This window comes from Cavia porcellus, unplaced genomic scaffold, assembly GCF_034190915.1.
Source record: "Cavia porcellus strain 051 isolate PalLab524CR breed Dunkin Hartley unplaced genomic scaffold, mCavPor4.1 scaffold_3, whole genome shotgun sequence".
NCBI classification, from domain to species: domain Eukaryota; kingdom Metazoa; phylum Chordata; class Mammalia; order Rodentia; family Caviidae; genus Cavia; species Cavia porcellus.
Window position 1 is genome coordinate 102,868,241 of NW_026947486.1, and position 5,848 is coordinate 102,874,088.

Here is a 5,848-nt window from a genome sequence, read left to right on the forward strand (position 1 = left end):
CATACGTTCAGAGGAAAAATAAACAGTAAGAAATCACTAGTTGATGTTTACATATTGTCATCTTAAAATAGTTGTTCAAGAAACAAAAATGGAACATATAAAGTAGGAATTCAAACAGTGAGACTGCAAACAGTTCTGCTCAACTGTCCAACAAAAACTTAGTAACATGGTTGTCAAGCCTATACACTTAAACATGCATGCAGTTATCCATATCTTCATTTATGTTTAGATTAAACAAACTAAAGCAGGTTAAAATCATTCTGAACAAAGAATAATAGTATTGCTGGATTTCACATCATGACACTCCATGATCAGCACTGATTAATGTAGTGTCTTTTTTAAAAATTTAATTTAAAGAAAGACTAAAACAAAACAAAATGGGTAGAAATAATACATAATTTCAAAGAAAAAATAAACAGTAAGAAATCACTAGTTGATGATTTACAGCTTGTCTTCTTACAAAAAGTTATTCAAGATACTAAAGTGGAGCATATAAAGTGGGGATTCAAACAGTGAGACTGCAACCAGTTCTGTTCAACTATCCAACAAAAACTTACAAATATGATTATCAATCCTATACACTTAAACATACATGCAGTTATTCATATCTTCAATTATGTTGAGATTGAATAAACCCAAGCAGGCTAATATCCCTCTGAACAAAGAATAATACTACTGCAGTGTTTCACATTATGACACTCCAGGATCAGCACTCGGTATTTTAGTGTCTCTTTTTCTTCAAAGTATCTGTTCATTTCATCATGTGTCATAAGATCAGATCCCATAAACTGTTTATAGATTCTACACATGCATGAGTCTTAACATGTATTTCTATCCTTTCTATATTAGAGGGAGAAACAAAAAAGCAAGGCAAAACAAAACATATTCCCATAAACACATGAAACAAAATAAACATATAAGACCATTGTACAAAGAGTTCTACCATGGTTCCTGTGTTGTCTCTTGTTATCTCCAATAGAATCAGCTATATCATCAGACATAGTATAATTGAATATATCAGTGCATAACAGTATTAATGAAAACACAACTTTGTATGTAGTATAGAACTTCAAAAACTGGCAGTTATCAAACCAGAATGTATATTGTAGAGTCTTGTCATCTTCCGTGTAGTTGCCTGTACTCTCAGACTTGATACTATCAATCATATCAGTTTTGAAGAAAATATTCTCTGCCTCATTTCTGTTATGCTCTTTTTTTGCCATCAGTTGTCTGCTTATCTTCTTCATTCTGTTTTCTGCTCCATTCATTGAGGCCTCTCTGCCGCTGTTCCTGGAATCCTAGTACTTTTCTCTCTCTCTAGAATGCCCTGCAGTATTCTCTGTAGAGTTGGATTGGTGGTTGTGAATTTCCCAAGTTCCTCTTTGTCTTGGAAGCATCTTGTTTCACCATTAATTTCTAGAGATAGTTTAGCAAGGTACATCAATCTGTGATGGAGGTTATTTTCTTTCAGGGCTTGGATTATTTCGCTCCAGGCTCTTCTCAACTTTATGGTTTGTGTCGAGAAGTATGCCGTTATTCTGATGGGCCTTCCTTTATAGTTTATCTGTTTTTTGTTGCTAACAGTTTTTACTCTTCTGTTCTTATATTGAATTTCTGGGATCTTGATTATTATATGTAGTTCTGTTTTGTTTGTAGGTGGCTGGAGTTCTGTATGCCTCATATATCAGAATATCATTTCCTTTTCCTATGTTTGGGAAGTTTTCCTTAAATATTTCTGTGAATAACCTTTGTAGTTCCTTTGTTTATACCCCAGCTTCTTCATTCACATTCTTTATTCTCAAGTTATAGATCTTTTTATTACTGCTTGTTTCCTCATTACTTTAAAAAAGTTTTCATTTCATTCTCCCACATTGTAAAATTCTCCTCCAGTTTGGATAATCTATTCTTAGTTTCTTTCAAGCTGATTTGCCATCTTTCCATAGAGTTTTTAATTTCCTGGTGATCTCTTTGAATCTGCTTCATGTATTCTATATTTTTTATATTCTTCATCAAATGGTTCTCTCCTTTCTTTGAGTTCCTCCCTTGTTTCGTCAGTGTCTGCTTGAGGGGTGCTTAGTATCTCTTTTATTAATCTTCTTATATCTTGCTTTATTTGGCTAAATGTTTCACTTTTGAACTCGTCTATGAGGTCCCAAATATATCTCTTTATCTCTCTATGTCCACTGGTGCCATGTCTGATATTGCATGTTTGCTGTTCTCATTCTCCTTTGTATTTACCTGTCCTGGGTCAATGTTCTCAGGGTTGGGACCTGGGGACTTTTTGTTGTTGCTTCCTCTTCCCATCTTTTTTGCTTCTTCCAGGAGGCCCAGTTTCTTTCTGTGTTGGTTATAATTCTTCTGAAACACACTGGCTAGATGACCCTTCCCACTGCCATGTGCTAGTGAGTTGCAGACAGGGTCAGCATATACTGGCCCCTCCCCTCCGGATTAGTCAAGCTGCTGTGGCCTGCACTATATTACTTTGTGCTGCCTCCTCTCCGCATCAGTGGTGGCAGTGGTGGTGGTGGTGGTGGCAGGGGCTGGGGTGGGGGCTGGGGCAGCTGGTGGGTTCCGAGTTGCTGTGCTCCTCCAGCCTCCAGTAGGCCTGTGGCAACAGGTCTCACTGGCAGCCCGGAGGCCAGTGGTAGTGGTGCGGGGATCAGTCAACCTGCTGTAGTGTGCACTGTATTTCCTTGTGCCGCCTCCCCTCCCAGTCAGTCAAGCTGCTGTGGCCTGCACTGTCAGTCAAACTTCTGGGGTTTCACTGGGTTCCTCATTGCTTTCTCAGTGTTTAGGGTTACAGGTGCTTTGCCAGTTACTTTGCATGTGTATTACCAGAGTTAATCATCTCTTTTTCCTTAGGATAATTGCTTCATAGCCAGGTGTGGTGGCGCATGCCTGTCATTCTAGCAGTCAGGAGGCTGAGGCAGAAGAATTGCCACAAGTTTGAGACCAGATGGCTCCATAGTGAGTTCAAGCCCACCTTGAACTACATAGTGAGACCCTATCTCAAAAACAAAACAACACAAAACAAAAGAAAAAGCTTGCTTCATTTGTCCTTTAGATTACCATGTTTTGCAGATTTTTTCCTATTTCATCAGTCACTTCTCCCATGTCTTCCTCATCCTTAAACACTTTGTGTTGGAAAAACCTTGGAAAAGGTCTCCAGATCTTTTCTTTATTTTTTAGCCTGGTGATCTTTTTTTTATTTAAAGAAAAAAAGCAAAACAGAAACAAGCGTTTAAGTAATACAAAATTTCAAAAAATTAACACTAAGAAATCACTAGTTGATAAATTACATATTGTCACCTTAGAAATAGCTGTTCAAGTTACAAAATTAAAGCATAGAAGGTGAACAATCAAACAATGAGAGTGCAAACCATTCTGTTCAATGATCCAACAAAAACTTAGTAATGTAATTATCTATCTTACACACTTAAACATACATGCAATTATATCCTTTAGAGCACTTTCCTTCCCTTTTTTACAATATCTATTACACATTTTGGATCTTATTACTCCTACAGTTCTTATTACTTTTTACACCAGAGGGACAATGTGATATTTATAAATATTATTCTTATTTATTTCATTTATGAGGATAGTCTCCAGTTGCCTCCATTTACCTATAAAGACCTCAGGATGATTCTTTTTTATAGTTGAGTAATATTCCATTGTATAAAAATACCACATCATTTTCATCCACTCTGTAGTTAATGTGCATTTAGGTTCCCAAGATTTAGATACTACAAATATTGCTACTGTGAACATGGGTGCACATTTATCATGGTGACATGATCTTTTCAGTTTTTCTGGGAAAATACCCAGGAGGGGAATAGCTGGATTGAATGGAACTTCCAATCCTAGTCTTCGGAGGCATCTCCATACTGATTTTCATAGTCAGCCTGGTGATCTTAATGACTTTTTCTGTGCTACTGTGGATTGAACTCAGGGTGTTTGTTCCAAAATAAATCTCCAGTCTTTCTTTTGTTTTTAATTTTAATTTTGATATAGTGTCCACTAGGTCTCTAAGTTGTCCAGCCAGCCTGGGCTAGAACTTGTGATCCTCCTGCCTTAGCCTTCCAGAGTGTTGGAGTTAGAGGTGTGCACCATTATACTTGGCTCCACAATGACTCTCAGGTCTGGCTACTTGTGTTCCTACTATCTAGTTGACATGTCCATTTAGATGTGCTACTCCTCTTGTTTTCCCTGTCTCTGCTACTAGCAACTACACCCATACACTTGTTCAGGCTTCAAGGCCATGACATCACCTCTGATTCCTCCTCATCACTTTGACTCTTGGGGCATGTCTTGTCGTCTTGTCCAACTCTTTGACAGACCAGAAGCCCCTTTCAAAGTATTTTCACCACTTTTCATCATCTCTACCACTATCACATGGTCTAAGATGTCATTTTACCTCACCCAGGTTATTGCAAAACCTTAGTAGGTTGCCCCATTGCTCCTCTTGTCTTGTAGCAATCTATTCTCAGCACAGCATTTAGACAATTCCTTTTGAAATGTCAGCTCATGCCAGTGTTCTACTCAGACTTGTTTTGACTTTTCATCTCACTTAGAATTTGGCTGGGATGGCCTTATGCAGACTATATCTTAGGGCAGTGGTTTCAAACAGGAATTGAATCTTAGTGCTTGTAGCACAGTTTTTGCTGCATAGCATCTTGTGTATGAGATAGATATTTTTGATGCTGTGTTCAAGGCCCACACTTGTGCAGTAAATCTTGATATGCACTATCATGCAGTACTTTAAACTTTATTTCTAGTGTTCGGTTTTTACCTGTGGCCTTAATATTTGTTGTTTATTTAATTTATAGCTGTTAATTATGTTCTGGCTTTAGGTAAAAGATATTAATTCTAGAAATACTTATGAGTGTATATTATGTACCAGAGACTAGAGTTACAAAAACAAACAGAAGAAGGTACAGATCAATAACTTTCACCATTGTGAGCAAGTGATTTTAGGATGTACATATATGTAAGAAAAAATCTCATAAAGATAGCATATTCTTCTTTAGAAAAAAGTCAACAGACAACTTGTATGTTGAGTAAATAAATCAAAAGGGAACCATCACTATTTTTCTTTTGATTTTTTTCTTGTCTCCCCTTTATTTTTCTTTTACTTTTCAAGTAACAGAAGAATCTCCTCTGGCCCTGAATCAAGGCTAGAAGCTTTCTGACACTGTTGGTTTCAAGCAGGAGCCTAAAGAGATGTCTTTCTATGGTCTGTTAGCCATTTCAGAACTTGGGCAGTGAAATAGTCAATTCATTAGAAAGAAACAGCTTGAAGTACCCCCACCCACCCCATGAGTGTGGCAGGCTGCGGCGGCCCAGGATGGGAGCCACTGGTGTTTACTGGGACCAATACCATGCTGGGATCTGGAGCACCAGGAAACCAGGCCAACCCTCTCCACACTGGTGAGCGGCTATGAGTGTGGCAGACTGTGGTGGCCCAGGATGGGAGCCACTGGCATTTATTGGGTTACGCTATGCTGGGACCTGGAGCACTGGGAAACCAAGCAACCCCTCACCTCAGGTGAATGACTGTGAGCCTTGCAGGCTGCATCAGCACAGGATGGGAGCCACCAGCATTTACTGGGACCCATGCCATGCTGGGACCTGGAGTGCCAGGAAACCAAGCAACTTCTTGACCCTGGTGAGCGGCTATGAACATGGCAGGCTTTGGTGGCCCAGGATGGGAGCCACTGGCGTTTACTGGGACCTGCACCATGCTGGGTCCTTGAGGGCCAGGAAATCAAGCAACCCTTCCCCTTGTGGGGAGTGGCTGTGAGTGTGGCAGGCTGCAGCGGCCCAGGATGGGAGCCACCACCATTTA

General features: G+C 39.3%; 1 non-coding gene across 1 annotated transcript; it reads left to right on the forward strand.

Moving 5' to 3' along the window:
* The first annotated feature begins 5,160 nt into the window (after nt 1-5,160).
* On the forward strand, nt 5,161-5,297 carry LOC111755410 (small nucleolar RNA SNORA2/SNORA34 family). The gene has a single exon (XR_002789963.1). It is a non-coding gene; the product is annotated as a small nucleolar RNA SNORA2/SNORA34 family (small nucleolar RNA).
* The last annotated feature ends 551 nt before the right edge of the window (nt 5,298-5,848 follow it).